We start from the raw sequence: 15,451 nt of genomic DNA on the forward strand, positions 1-15,451 counted from the left end.
CAGGGTCCTGCCAGCAGAAGGACCAGCCCAGGTTCTCCTCCTCCAGCAAGGAGAGCTGGGACAATTCTGCTATTTTCCAGCCTCCCCTGGTGCCCTTGAGGAAACCCTTTACACTCACCCTTTCAGAATTGGGGGGACACTGACCCATTTCTCTTTCCTTGTCTCAGGAATCAGAACCATTCCTGGTCCGGGTGGTGTCTGTGGGAAATCTGAACTTCCCAAATTGAGGGATTTTTCCCTTCCTGGGTGACTGTGGGTGGCTCTGAGACTGCTCCAATTTTAGCCTCCCCACACCACCCAGATGTTAAACTGGGCATCTTCTGCATCTGCTCCCGGGATATTCATTGTCCGGAAATCCCCGGGTGGCCAATTGTGCCAGCGGGAGCTTTCATGGAAACAGCCCATTTTTTTTTCCTGTGGCAGTTCCAAGTGTTTGCAAAAAGCTGGTAGAGCCCCAGGAGCTTCTGGCAGCTTCATTTTATTTTGAAACCAGTCAGTCCCCAGCTGGGTGTGAGAGTAAAATGAAAGGATGCGAGATAAAGGCGCCGGTGCAGCGAGCAAGGGCAGCCCGCACCAGGGCCCGTCATTCTGAAACCGGGCATGGAAACTGTGCCGGGGAGAAACGCTTGAGAGCAGTGCTTGGGCTCCTTGCCACACACACCCCAAGCACACCAGAGAGTGGTTCTGCCTGGGGACGGTCACGTGTGGCCACGGGAGAGCGACGGGAGCCTCGAGGGCAGTGGTGGTTCTGACCGGGCCGATGAGCGGCGACAACAAAGGTAGCGACAATGACCTGTCCTGTCCAGCTCCCGTCGTCCAACCCATCTCTTGTGTCTCTGGGGAGTCCTCTCCAGGCTCCCCTCATCCAACCCAGCTCTTGTGTTCAGGTGTCTCTTGGGAGTCCTGTCCAGGTTCCTCTTGTCCAACCCACCTCTTGTGTTCTGTCCAACCCACCTCTTGTGTTCAGATGTTTCTGGGGAGTCCTGTCCAGGCTCCCCTCATCCACCCCATCTCTTGTGTTCAGGTGTTTCTGGGGAGTCTCTTTATCCTCTGCTTTCTCCTGAGCATCTCTGTCCTCCTGCTCTCCATCGCTGCCAGGGGGTTTGGGCACCTGCAGGCCTGAGCTGCCCTGGAGGCTGAGGAGATGTGGAGGTGGAGGGGAGTGAGGGTTTGGAGAGGAGGAGGCTCTGGTGGGTTGTTGGGGTGGTGTTCACTCCCTTTGCTGCCTGCCCGAGGGCCTGGGTGGCCTTTGCCAGGGGACATGGACACTGTGCCCATGGCTCCCACACCGGGGAACTGGACTATGCCCTGCCCAGAGCACGCAGGGATTTAGGGACCTTCATTGTGGGAGGGTTTGGGTTAGAAGGGACCTCAAAGATCACCCGGGGATTTAGGGACCTTCATTGGGCTGTGCAGACTCTTGCCTGCACAGCCCAACATCCCTGTCCCCTGTGGTGTTTTAGGCAGCTGTGAGATGCTTTGATGGACAGTGAAGGGCTGGGTTTGGAGATCTGGGTGACACCAGGAAGGGGATGGGTGACAGGGCAGGTGGCTGTTGCTCGTTGTCACCGCTGGTTTCTCTGAGTGACAGTCTCCTCACCCACTGGAGCTGGGACATGGGAGGCATCTCTGCTTCCTCAGAGACACCTGGAACTCCTGTCCCAGCTTTTGTCCCTTCTCTCGCCACCCCCTGGCACTTCCTGGCTCTCTTTTTGTGGATGGGTGGGAAATTGTATCAAGACAGAGAAGTGCAGCTCCCGACACCACGGCTCGGCTCGGGACGCTGTGATGAAGAATTTGTTGAGTTTTGTCGTATCTCAAAAGTGCTGAAACTGGTGAAATGCTCCCACACACCCTCCTGGGAATTTCCAGCTAAACCAAACTGTTTTTGGTTCTCTGGACTGTCGAGAAAGCTGAGCTCAGGCTTGAGGGCCCTGGCTCAGAAACCAGGACATGAACTGGAGATTTGGCACCTTAGAGCTGAATCCCATGACCTGCAGACCTCTGCCTGCAGATGCCCATGAGTTTTGGAGGGTTGACTTGGCAGCACAGCTCTGTTTTGAGCACCTCATCCCCTGGTTTGAGGGACTGAGAGGGAAGGACACAGCACAAGAAACTGAGCTTGTCCTGGGATGCTCAGGGGAAGAAAGGAGAGGCACTTCATAGACTGACGGGAAAACTTTCAGTCCCAGGGTTCCTACAGCTGCTTCTAGGCTGAGAAAACACCTCCAAGGCTGTTCTCAACAGCTGGGAAACGGCAGCAGATGGGAACCTGATGGTGGCCAGCAATTAGTGCAAATTAGGGTCAATCACAGCCGTTTGGGAGGGGCAGAGGAGATGCAGCCGAGTTTCTCTTCTTTCCTCCCGTTTCAAAGTGCATGAGGTGCAGCAGGGACCGGGGAGGGGGGGATTCTGGAGGTGGCCGGGGAGGTTGTCACACCTGGGGGGTGACAGCCTCTGCTGCCAGCGTGCCCAGCAGCTCAGAGCAGCGCCCAGAGCGTGCCAGACGCTTTTGTTCCTTCTCCTGGTGTTTAGAAAAACAGAGTTTTGCCGGTTATTCTTCCCTGCTCAGGGTTTTAAACAAAGGGAAATAAACAATTCCCAGTGACATTTGCAAAGCCTCTACGACCCTTCTTAGTGGAACTGTTTGGTCTGAGCTTCTCCAAAGAAAAAGGTGAGGAAGAGGAGGGAGTGGTCAATGTGCAGGTGTGATGGACTTCCCTGGCTTTGCCATATGGGAGCTGCTTTTAGGTTATATTAAAAAGGCAGAAATCTATAAAAACCCAGTAAAAGCCCTGTCCAACTTGGCCTTGGGATCCAGGGACCCAAGGGCAGCCCCAGCTTCTCTGAGCATCCTCACAGGGAGGAATTTCTCCCTAATAACCCATCTAAATCTGCTCCCTGTCAGTGCAAAGTGATTCCCCCTGTCCTGTCACTCCCTGCCCTCGGGAAAAGCCTCTCCAAGTCGGGCTGTCCCTTGCTGAGGGTGCAGAGAGGAGCACCCTCAGGTGCTCCAGGTTCTTCTGTGCCGGCAAACCCCATCGGGGATGCCTTGGGGGTGGATTTGGTACCCCGTTATCAGGAAAACCTTAATTAGAGGCTCATTAAAGGCCACCGAGTCCCGGCTGGGGCCGGGAGGGGGCGCGGGGCCACCCGGGCTCGGCGCAGAAACTTTGAGTCACTCGCTGGGTGTTTTGGAGCGAAATTCGGAGCCGCCGCGGCCCCTTCCCGGCCCATTGTTGTGGTTTGACAATCACATTTTCCTGTTTTTAAAGCAAATGTTTTTCTCTCCCCTGGGGACGTAACCGAAGCCCTGCGAGCGCAGCGGGGGAAGGTGCCCGGGGGGCTCTGGACCCGGAAAGACCCCGAGGGGCTCCGGATTTTAAAAGACCCCCGGGGGCTCCGGACTTGGAGAGACCCCAGGGGCCCCGGACATTAAAAGACCCCCGGGGGCTCCGGACTTTGAGAACCCCACGGGGACTCCAGACTTGGAGAGAGCCCAGGGGTCTCCAGACACGGAGAGACCCCGGGGGGCTCTGGACCTTGAGAAACCCCCGGGGACTCCGGACTTTGAGAGACCCCGGGGGGCTCCTCACCTGGGATGAGCCCCCCACCCCCTGGCATCGCCCCTTCCCTCCCATCTCCGTTCTCTTTGTGCAACAGTGGCAGCAGGAGGGTGAAGGAGGCAGAAGTGTGCTTATTTTTATTTTTTACTATTTTTTGTTTTTGAAGTCGACGGTTCCTCTTTGCTGTGCTGTGGTTTCATGCCTGGCAGCAGGACACGGGGGTATTTTTGTAGGTCTTATTCAAGGAGTGTCTATTTAAAACAAACTTTTGGGCTGCTGAGCACTTGTTGCCCCTCAGTTCAAAGCAGAGGACAGGGCTCGTGGGGAAATGGGGTGGCTGGTGGCAGCCCCTGGAGCCACTTGGGCTGTCTGATGGTGCTGGAGGTCTCCAAGTCCCCAAGGAAGGTGGACCCACCGTGCCATGGGTGGAGGTGGGGCAAGACAAGGAGAAAACCCATTTATTATTGAAGTTCCTGTATGCAGAGTGTCTGCACGCTCCCAGATTTGCATTGAAATAGAAATAATTTGACTTTTACTGAATGAAAGTCAAGAAGTTTTAATGTTGAGTGGTAGCTCTGCAGCCAGCGTTCCCAGGCAAGATGCAGCTGGAGCTAAAAACCACCAGGAGTGGGCTAATGCTTGTCCAGCATGGCCAGGACCTGCTCAATGCTGCTTTAGCCCCATTTCCTTTGCTCAGAGCCATGCTGAGCCCCTGGGATGTGACACAAACCCCTCGGTGCTCAGGATCCGAGCATCTCCTCCCGTGTGTTGCCCAACACAGGGTGTGAGCTGTTCCTCTCCTTTCATACATCAGCAAATTAAAAAAGGCACCAACCTCTCTTGGCCCCAGTCAGCAACTCGCCCACCTGCCTGCTGGGCCTGCTGAGCTTGGCAGGATCAGCTTGGCCTCCAAGAATCCCAAATTCTGTCCCCAGCAAGGAAAAAATGAAGGGGAAAAGGAGAAAGCCTGTGCTGGGAAGGTGGAGGTTGGGAGGGGCATGTTAATCCCTGCCTGGGCACCAGGTGGGCTCTTGGTGCACATTTGGTGAAGTCTTTTGGCAGGGGGATGCCAGGCAGTGCCACACAAGGCTCTCAGTGCCTCCAGTTCAACATCCAGGTGTTGTCCCAGTCACCTCTGCCCACCATGGAGGTCCCGGGCACCTCCCTGTTCCCAGGGCTCCAGGTGGGCCAAGTCCATCAGTTCCCTGTTCCCAGGGCTCCAGATGGGCCAGCCCCATGCCAGGAGCTCGCTGGCTGCAGCCCAAACTTCCCAGCTCCATAAATCTGGGCGGGCTGGCCACGCTGCGCTCCCGTCTGGCCAAAACCGAGTCACTCCTCACCTGCCGCTGCCACCACCTGCGTGGCCTCTTCTGCTCCAGATGCTCCCGTTCGCAGCGGGAAGGGGAAGTCTGGGAAGGGGAGTGAGGCGGATCAGAGCTCAGGGGGGTGCCTGGGGGTCTCTGAGAGGCTCCTGGATGGGAGATGAGTGTTGGAAGAGCTGCCGAGCACAGGGCTGCCTGTGCCCCTCCATGCCTGGGTCATCCCCTGGTGTATCTTTGTGTCTCCTGCCTTTTTGTCAGCCCTGCAGACATCACCAGCCTCATCCTTGTCTTTTCCAGCTCTCCAACTCGCTGCATGAGTTGGGAGCAGGGGTGGGAACCAACAAAGCAGAGAAAAGTCTTAGGTGGGAAACCACCACCCTTCCCCACCCATTCTCCCCCTCCCAGGCAGCCCGAGCCCTTCTCCTGACTCTTGTCCACCCCTTCCATCAGGGCCGAGCTCTTGGGGTGCTGTGGGAGCCTCCCCGCTCGCCCTGGGCTGGCCCTGGGAGCCCGGACGAGCCCGGGCAGCCTCGAGCGCCTTTGTCTCCTCCGCCGACGGTCTGAGGGTTGCACAACGTGTGGGGGTGAAGCACATCCATCTCCACGGATCAAAATAACCTCTTTCTTTCCCAACCGGCAGCGGGTTCTGCAATATCCCCCCTGCCTGGCACAGCAGAGCCCCGCCTGGCCGGCCACGGGAGGAGGGACTCCAGAAAGGGAAGCAGTGCCTCGTTTTCCAGGCTAAAAATACCAGCTGTGCTTCCAAAATAATCTCAGTTCAATGCTGTCCGTTACCCCCCAGGGCTGCTGGCTGCTGGAATTCCCCAGTAATTCAGCCTGAGCTCCTCACCCCGATGGAGGAAGGTTTCGGTGGGCTCTGTTTGCTGTTGGAGGCAGGTTTGGCCCTTCGTATTCACATAATTTTTGAATGGGATTGATGGGAGAAGCCAGGCTGTTGCTCCTTCTACTGCTTCTATTTCAAAATGGGATTGGGAAAAATTCACAGATTTCGAAGTTGAATAGAGGGACCAGGAAAACTCTGGTTTTCCAGCCCATCCTAAATCCAATCTGTTAATTTATAGGGGAAAACCACAAGTTTCCTCCAGGATGTGCCGGGGTAGATTCCCATGGGCTGTGGTGTGGTTTTTGGGGGTGCCCTGCGCAGAGACAGAGGTTGAATGGGATGATCCATGTGTCTCCCTTCTCACTCAGGCTGTTCCATTATTCCTTTCCATGATTCTGCCCTAGAGTGGAATGATCTGCAGGAATTCTGGGGCTGGCTGAGCCTAGCTTGTCCTTCCTGATGAGTTTGAGCCTTTGGAATGATGAATTTAGGGGAATTCAGAGCACTGGACAGCAGAAAGAGCTCGACGGGGAGGATGAATCCCCTTCTGCTCTTCATAGAATAGTCCCCACCACTCTCACCTCTGGTTGGCTCCACTCCGTAATATGCAAATTTATGCAGAGCAACGCCCGCTGGGACTTAGTTGTAAAGTTATTGACTGTTCTCAGAATGAGCTGTTAGTCAGAAAAACCTTGTCAGGGCAATTTGGGTGTTGCTGGGGCTCTGAAGGGACCTGGGCTGAGACTTCTGTTCTGGTGCTATTTTCCAAATCAGAGAGGCATTAAGCGTAACCCCGGTAATTCTGAATTATTTAAAAAGCTGCTGTCACTGCTCTGGACTGAACTGTCAGGTGCTGTTTGAGGGCTGTGCCTCTCCTCACGTGAAGTTTCATTGTGGATCAATGAGGCTTTGGAAATGAAAGGGAGGGAAAGGCTGATCTTGAAGAGAACAGGCATAAATTAAAGTGAAAGAGAAAGCCCTGGAGGTGGGTGAGATGCACCCTGAAACCTCCCAGCTTCAGCAGGTGCCGAAAATAACCACTCTGTAAGCAGGGTTACAAATGTGCCAGCCCCTGGGCTCGATGTGTAACTTCCCAAAGCTGTTTTGGTATCATAAAAGTGAGCAAAATAACTCAGCAAAAGCACATCCCTGCCCACCCGTGTTTCAGTGCTGTCTCACTGCACCCACTGACCCCAGAGACTCCGGGGCTGCAGCTGGGCAGGGCTCCTCACCCCGGGACCGGGCAGGGCTTTGCTCTGGCTCTGAAGTGATTTCTTCCTTGGAAAAGAGAAGTGTAATTGTGCGGTTGGAGAATCCCCCCGTGCTTTGGAGTTCCTGGAAAAGCAGCTGTTCCCTCACCGCCTGCTCCCCCACTGGCAGCGAGAGAACCTCGGGGTCTCGCTCTGTGCTTTTGGACAGGATTTGAAGCCCCTGAGCACAGGGGCACCTCCCTCCTTCGCTTTGAACTTGGTTCCGTTTCTTTCTTTGTGGTGCTCGGCTCCTGTGGTCTCTGCGTGGGGATGCTCCTGCCTGTCCTGTGCTCAGGGGCTTCAAATGTTCCCTTGGTCCTGTGCTCAGCTCATCCCGCGGGATGTTCCCACTCTCCTGTGCTCAGCTTATCCCGCGGGATGTTCCCTCTGTCCTGTGCCGTGCTCAGTTCATCCCGCGGGATGCTCCCTCTTTCCTGCCCCCGGCTCATCCCCGCTCGCCCTGGTGCGGTGGGAACTGCCCTGTCCCGGTCCCCCGGGCGATGGAGGAGCCCGGGCAGAGACCGAGACCCCGGGAACAGGCAGGTGCCAGGTGGAAGCGCTCGGCTCCAACTCGGTGCACGGAGCTCTCTCCAGGCTCGGCCATTCTGCCGCCCCTTTCCCAGCACTTTGGTGGCTCCGCCATCACCCGGGACGGACGGGCTCGGGGTCAAGTTTGGCATCCAGCGATCAGCGCTCGGCCCTGATTCCCGCTGCCCGGGTCTCTCCAGCCGCTGGAAGTCGCCGCTCCCGGTCCCTCGTGTCGCGGAGCTCTGACCCGGAACGCGCCGCCCGCCCCCGGCCCGTCCGGTCCCGGCCCCGTCCCGGGGGCGGAGCGGCACCGCCCGCAGCTCCCGCCGGGGCCGCCCCGCTCCGCCCGCCCGGCTCCGGAGCCGTGGCGCAGGTGGAGCCGGAGCCCGCGGAGTCCCCGCGCGGCCCGGCCGGGGCCGCCCCCGCTCCACCGCCCCCGCCCAAGGACGCTCCGGCATCGCCTCAGTCGCCGCCGCCAGCACAAGGTAGGCACCGGGACACCGGGGCGACGGCCAGGGGCAGTAGCGGGTCTGTCATCCCCGGGCGTTGTGGGGTCCCCCTTCCCTCTCGGCTCCGTTCCCCGCAGGAGGGAGCAGCCCCCGCTCCGAGCGGCTCCGCTCGCCCCCTCCCCAGGTGTTGCACTCCCTGCTCCCGCAGCCCCCGGAGCTGGCAGGCTCCTGGGAGGGGGTGCCCCGTGTAGCCCTGGGGGCGGGGTGGGCCGGACGGGGAGCGCCCATCCCGGGAGTGCCGGATCCCGGCAGTGCCTGCCTGGGGTCTGCAGCTCCAGCCGGGGCTCGCTGGGCTGGCGGTGACCGCTGCTGGCAGGGCTGTCACCCCCGGGACCGGAGGTGCTGTGCCGGTGCCGGGGGAAGCATCGGGGGATGGCGACCCCCGGAGCAGCTGATCCAGCCCGTGTGCCATGGAATGTGTGCGTGCGGCTGCGGGGCTCAGCCCAGACCGCCTGCCAGGGCTGAGGGAGAGAGCTCGGGCTCATGAGTCCCTGACTCACCGGGTCCAGCGAGGCCCGCGGACCCGCGGCTGCCTTCGAGAGCAAGTGCTCAGATGTGGCAAAGCCGAGCCTGTGGTTTGCTGGAATGTTTTTGTGCTAATCCGGTTGCCTTTCCCCTCGGAAGGGCCGGCGGCGCGTGCAGGGAGTGTGAGGGCAGAGGAGCAGCAGCACTGCTGGGTTTGCCCTTGGTGCATTTGCTGCAAGGGCACATCTCTCTCCCCAAATGGGAAAAGGATGCGCACTGGGAAAAGAGTTTTGGATGCCCCAAATACCCCAGATCCCTCTGCCAGAGCCACGAGCCAGTGCAGCCCACAGATCTGTGCACCGTCCAAGGTTTGCCCTGTGCTGGCAATCCCAAAAGCAGCTTCCCACACCTTTTTCCATGGTAAAGGTGTTATCTGTGGTCTGGAGGCTTTGCTGAGTAATGAGATGTTGGGACACTCCTGTGGAGGAGGTGTGGGATGTGCTGGACATGGCTCGGGCAGGAGAGATGAGGTGTCACTCACAGCAGAGGCAGGGAAGCGAGTGGCCGCAGGGTTTGGATTCTGCATTAGTGTTTTCCTGACAGGATGAGCTGTGAGTGGTCCTGCCCCAGGTTTGTTCCAGCAGACGGAGTCCCGGGAGGATGGGGAATGTGGGCCCCGCTCCGAGGGTCCGGATGTGATGCCTCTGAGCAGATGTTTGCAGAGGGTTCCAGCCTGAAATCTCAGCCTTTCTCAGGGGATCTCAGGCGCTTCCTGGTTTGCAGCGAGGGTCGGAGGATTTCAGCACTTCCTACTCTCTGCCTGATGTGAGCAGGAAGTGGGAGTGTGAAAATGGCAGCAGAGGCTCTTGCAGTGGGGCTGGAAGCTCAGCAGGGAGCTTGTGGGGTGGTTACACCTGTCCTGAGTGGGGTCCTGAACCCTTCAGGTGTGTCCTTTGGGAAGGGACAGGTCTCAGTGTCAGGGCTGGTCCCGGAGTGAGTCTCTTCTTGAAACAGCGTAGCAGGGATGGAGGTGAGCATGGACAGGCACAGGGGAGCGTGTCTTTTCCTGCAGTTATTAAATGGCTTCATTGGGAACCTCCCCGGGGCAGGGAGAGGCTTTGGCTGGGTGCTGGCTGCTGTCCTGGGCAGCTCTGAGCTGGCAGGGGCATTTCAGTGCGACACCGTGTTCTCCGTGGAGCAGCAGAGAGAGAAACTCCGCATCCTCCTGCGACTGGGGGCCTGGATTTGAGTTGAGAGATGGGGAATTCAGGTGGCTGGAGCACGAGTGACTGGCCCTGGCTTCTGTGTTCACGTTTGGCTGGATGGGAATTGGAGTCAAGACCCAGCTTCCATCAGGGGTTGGAGGCTGGTGGCTCAAAGTCCTCTGAGGCTCTGGGGATGTGAGTGGCCACATCAATGGCTTTGGGACACTTGATGCCAAAAAGTTCCCCCAGCGTGGGACACTGGGATAGGAACAATTCTGGGGAAGCTGAAAGGCAGTGCTGCAAAACTCTGAACCATTTAGAAACTGCTGAAAGAAAAATGAGGACTGAAAACGTCAGTTGTAAGGAGACCTTGTGTGTTTGGAGTCTGTGGCTCAGATTTTCAGGCTTTTTCCTGTTCCAGCAGTGGGACACAATGGCATACGTGCTTTTTCAGTGAGTCTGGGAAATCCTGCAATCATGGATTTAACAGCTGGGACCTTGAGGAGGGGAAAAAACAAACAAGTGTATTGGCAAAGCTCCGAATCCAGGCAGCTCCTTCTGCCCCGCTGCCCGACTCCAGCAGGGGAGGTGGTGAATCTCCTCTTCCATCTCTGGTTCAAACATCAAACCTGAGTTCTTCCCATCTGATTTATTACCTTTTGATCTCCATCCAGCCCCGCCGCTGCTCTCTGGGACAGCACAGGAGGGAGGTGAGTCAGTCCTGGAGCTGGAGCTGCCGACTCCTCGCCGGTGTCTGTCTCATTCCCTCGCTATGCTCCCCGAGGGCAGGAATGCATCCGTCCCGTTCAGGCTCTGCCGGCTCCCCATTAACAGCTTCTCTGCTGACTCGTGTGTCCCTGCCGAGGCGGGGAGGGGACACACGGGCACAGCGGCGTGTCCTGCCCGTCCTGAGTGGGTGTCCAGCCCCTGTGGCCGCGGCTCCGGCTCCCGCCTGGCACGGCTGGTCTTTGTCTGCGGCTCTGAGTGCCCTAAAAATACCTCGGAAAGCCCTGCTGGGAGCAGCCCCGCCAGCGGCCGGGATGTTTTCCTGCCTTTGTTGGTGCCTTCACACACGGGGTTTTGTTTTCTGGTCACCCCACACCAACCTCCTTGGACTGGCTGCTCTGCTCCGGGTGCCTTTCCCAAAGGGCAGGGCTGGGCCAGGGTTTGTTCGGGACAATTCTGTCACTCAGGGAAGGTCTGAATTGGCACATTTGCTGTTTGATGTGATGGAGTCATGAAGGGGGTGTCCAGAGTTCAGGGGTGTGCAGGGCTGGTAAGTGTTCACTTTTTAGCAGAAAAACCCGGGTCTTGTTAAGCCGAGCCAAGGAAATTTAGGAGAGCAGCGCTGGCCTGCAGACTGCAGGCGAGGGATTTGTTTTCTTTCTCTGTCTTGGAGAGCTCTGTCTTCCCTTGAAGCTGCCTTCCTGATATAGCAGCAGTTGCTAACTCTGAATGAATGTGCCGAATTCCGGCAGCGCCGAGTGAGATTCGGCTGCTTGACTTTGAGTTTGGGCAGAGCCAGGAGGCCTGGGTGGCACTGTCCCAGCCAGTTGTCACACTATGAATAGCAAACAGGGCCCAAGTGCCCGTTGGAGTGAGTTTGGAGCTTTCCCAGACTCACCTTGGAGGCGGCTCAGCATCACTGAGGTGGCAGAGCTGTGGGTGCCACATGTCCCTGTCACCGTGGTGGTGCCTCTTGGGCAACATCCGAGGATGCTGAGGAAAGAGCCTTGAGTCAGAGCCACGCTGTCAGCCAGGAAGGCCTCCAGCAGGGAGGGGACGTCCTAAGGGTGGGTCTTCATGGAGGTTCCAGCCCCACAAAGGGCTGGAGTGGAGCAGTGGCCTCACATCTGATCCCTGCACACATCCAGCCCACCTTTGGGTCTGTTTGTGATCCCTGCACACATCCAGCCCACTTTTGGGGTTTTTTTGTGATCCCTGCACACATCCAGCCCACCTTTGGGTCTGTTTGTGATCCCTGCACACATCCAGCCCACCTTTGGGTCTGTTTGTGATCCCTGCACACATCCAGCCCACTTTTGGGGTTTTTTTGTGATCCCTGCACACATCCAGCCCATCTTTGGGTCTGTTTGTGATCCCTGCACACATCCAGCCCACCTTTGGGTCTGTTTGTGATCCCTGCACACATCCAGCCCACTTTTGGGTTTTTTTTGTGATCCCTGCACACATCCAGCCCACCTTTGGGTCTGTTTGTGATCCCTGCACACATCCAGCCCACCTTTGGGTCTGTTTGTGATCCCTGCACACATCCAGCCCACTTTTGGGGTTTTTTTGTGATCCCTGCACACATCCAGCCCATCTTTAGGTCTGTTTGTGATCCCTGCACACATCCAGCCCACCTTTGGGTCTGTTTGTGATCCCTGCACACATCCAGCCCACTTTTGGGTTTTTTTTGTGTTCCCTGCACACATCCAGCCCATCTTTGGGTCTGTTTGTGATCCCTGCACACATCCAGCCCGTTTGGGTTTTTTTGTGATCCCTGCACACATCCAGCCCACTTTTGGGGTTTTTTTGTGATCCCTGCACACATCCAGCCCATCTTTGGGTCTGTTTGTGATCCCTGCACACATCCAGCCCGTTTGGGTTTTTTTGTGATCCCTGCACACATCCAGCCCACGTTTGGGTTTTTTTGTGATCCCTGCACACATCCAGCCCATCTTTGGGTCTGTTTGTGATCCCTGCACACATCCAGCCCGTTTGGGTTTTTTTGTGATCCCTGCACACATCCAGCCCACGTTTGGGTTTTTTTGTGATCCCTGCACACATCCAGCCCACTTTTGGGTTTGTCTGTGATCCCTGCACACATCCAACCCACCTTTCTGGGTTTCCTCAACCTAAAACTTCAGTCTCAAGGCCAGGTGTGGTGTATGGTTGCTGGAAGGAGAATTCGGAAGGTGTTTGTGGGGTTTTCCCCAGCTGCCCTGCCCCTCAGCACAGTGAGAATCCACCCTGACACCCGGATCCATCGGGCTTTGTTGGTATCCAGGAGCAGGAACGGTGCCAGCAGGAGAATTGGCTCTTCCACAGGGCTGCATTGCAGATCTGGATCAAAACACGGCTTACACCAGTGCAAAACAAACCTTGCTGAGCTGGACACGCTCTGCTCCGTGCTGAAAGGTGGGACCAAAGGTAGGGAACAGGAGGACAGAGGTGCGGGAGCTGGGGGAAGAACTGGAAACCAGGGGTAGCTCACACTGCTCTCCAGGAGAGCCTCGTTTCTCCTCATGGAGAGAATTTTAATGTGTGTGGGGTGTCCCTGTCAGTGGTGGAGCATCCTCGCAGTGTTTCCCTGGGTCCTCCTCTGTTTCACTAGGGAAATGTGCTGCTCTGAAAGAAAGCAGCGTGTCCAAGGAGCCTCTGGAGCTTCCTGCAGCCCTGGAAGTGCCTCGGAGCTCAGTTCCAGAGAGGTGGAAGCCGGGCAGTTCTTGCGGGAGCAGCGGCTCCCTGATGCTGCAGGAAGGAGTTGGGATGTGGTGCTGGGGTCGGCTCTCTGGGGATGTTCTTGAGCCTTCAGAGGAGGATCTCCCATGGAAGGAGGATCTCTCACGGAAGGAGGATCTCCCATGGAAGGAGGATCTCCCATGGAAGGAGGATCTCTCACAGAAGGAGGATCTCTCACGGAAGGAGGATGTCCCATGGAGGATCTCTTACACGAGGGCGGGGAAAGATGTTGATGCTGAGTCTGCTTTTTCATAAGCTGCTGTTGCGTAAGGGGAGCCTTGGGCAGCCCAGAAAATGTGGAGAACTTCCTCGCAATTCTGGAGACAAAGCCAGGATTGCTCCCTCAAATTCTTTCTTCCTTTTATGCTTTCCTAAACTTCAAGGCTTATGTAAATTCCCCAGGTGTGCCCAGGGCTCCATGCACTGACGATAACTTTCATTTGTAACCTGGGGGTGCAACTTCCACATGAAAATTGTCTCTTCTGCTCCTGCCTTGGCCTCTTTGCCCCATCCAGCTGCCTTCAGCAGTCCTGGGGAGGCTGCTGGAAGCAGCTGCTGTCGGGGTTATGGCTGCAGGGTGGGGATATTCACAGCAGAGCTGTCTCCGAGGTGGGCTCTGTCCCTTCTCCCACGTCCTTGCCTTGCTCAGTCCTGGTTTTGCTGTGTCCTTCGTGTCACCTGTGTGTCCCCTCTGTCTTGCGTGGTGGCCTGGCATTGGCTCCTTGCTGTCCCAGGATGGAGGCACCACAGAACTCCAGGCTGCAGGAGCCTCTGCTGAGCTCAGCATCATCCCTGCCTCGGCCTTTTCCTTCTTGCAGGACTGCACCAACCCCTCGCTGCAGTGGTGGGCACAGAGTGGAGGTGGCAGCGTCCCAGGGACGGTCCCCATGCCAAGGGACAGTCCTTGCCATGGTTTGTCTGGGCCCTGTCACCTGCTGGCACGGGGACAGCAGTGCTGGGATAATTGAACTGCACGTTAAGCAGATCTGTGGCTTGTGGTGGTTATTCATCCTTTGGAAGCTGGGTTTAACTGGAGGGCCTGAATTGGCTGTCACTGTCTGGGTGAGGGATGGAATCAGAGGTGCCTTGTTCCCCCTCATGCCCTGGGTAAGTTTTGGAGGATGTTTTTAGAACAGACTGTTTGGGGAATTCAGTTATTTCATAGAATCTGAGGGTGGTTTAGGATGGGAGGTGCCTTAAAGCTCATCCAGTCCCACCCCTGCCATGGCAGGGTCACCTTCCCCTGTCCCAGGGTGCTCCAAGCCCTGTCCAGCCTGACCTTGGACACTTCCAGGGATCCAGGGGCAACCACAGCTTCTCTGGGCAACCTGTGCCAGGGCCTCACCACCCTCCCAGGGAGGAATTTCTTCCTAATTAGCACTGTAGACTGTGCTGATGACTTACTCCTGACCAAAAACCCAGGAGGAAGCACATTTCTGGGATGTGAGCGAGCTGGCAGAGCACAGTGGCATCACAAGTATTCAAATGCAGCTGCTGATGGGATGGGCACACTGTGAACTAGCAGGGATTGGTTTCAGGTGCTGAGTTTGATCTCCAGAAACTGCAGCTTGTGTGTTTGTTTTCCCGGTGTCTAAGGGTTCAAATCAAATGCGCTCCCGGAATTGCCATTTAAATTTCCCTGCATTAATCTTGATGCTGGTTATTAACCAGGAGCAGATCTTTCCTCCCCACATCTGGTGGCTGGGTGCAATCCCAGCCCTTCCTTCCAGGGGTAAGCTGAGCCAGGAGCTATGAGGGGCTGCTTGGGCAGAGCTGGGCTTTGGGATTTGGGATCTGGGATCTGGGCTTTGGGGGTGCTCCGGGTGCTTCGGTTCTGCTGGCTCCCTTTGAGGCTCCTTTGGCCACAGCAGCATCTCTGCAATTCCAGCTCCATGGAGGTGCCTGGGCAGGCTGAACCTGTGGCAACAGGCTCGGCTCGACGTGGGCTCGAGGTGGTTTCTGCTGGGGTTTGGCCTTATCCCAGTGCGGAGAAGCCGTGGCCACACTGGGCTGCAGCTCTGCACTTCCCGGTGGGCTCAGCCCTGGGGATGCTCGGGGCACTTTGGGGCTGGGGACAGCCACCTCGGGGTTCCAGTGCTGCCGACTTGGGAGGACAGGGGTGGCCTCGGGGGCTGTCACAGCCTTGGCTTCGCCCCAAGGGCGCTCACAGCAGCCACCTGCTGCGACCCAGGTCTCTCTCGGTGAGGTGAGAGTTGTTGTGCAGAGTTTCCTCTTTTATATCCTCTTATGTCACACAGCCCTGGCGGCTGAGCGCGCCCGAAATAGCTGCCAATCCC

At 57.2% G+C, this 15,451-nt stretch overlaps 1 protein-coding gene across 2 annotated transcripts in view; it reads left to right on the forward strand.

Moving 5' to 3' along the window:
- The window catches only part of HDAC7 (histone deacetylase 7), a 59,497-nt gene that overhangs the window by 9,438 nt on the left and 34,608 nt on the right, over positions 1 to 15,451 (forward strand). Inside the window, exon 1 of one of the 2 annotated variants that reach the window (XM_054002285.1) lies at positions 7,913 to 7,995. The exons of the other annotated variant lie outside the window; for it this stretch is intronic. The gene's annotated coding sequence lies outside the window, so the exon portion shown is untranslated. Of the gene's footprint in view, positions 1 to 7,912; positions 7,996 to 15,451 lie in introns of those variants that run through there. 2 annotated transcript variants of the gene reach the window in all.

Source organism: Vidua macroura, chromosome 38, assembly GCF_024509145.1.
Source record: "Vidua macroura isolate BioBank_ID:100142 chromosome 38, ASM2450914v1, whole genome shotgun sequence".
NCBI lineage: Eukaryota > Metazoa > Chordata > Aves > Passeriformes > Viduidae > Vidua > Vidua macroura.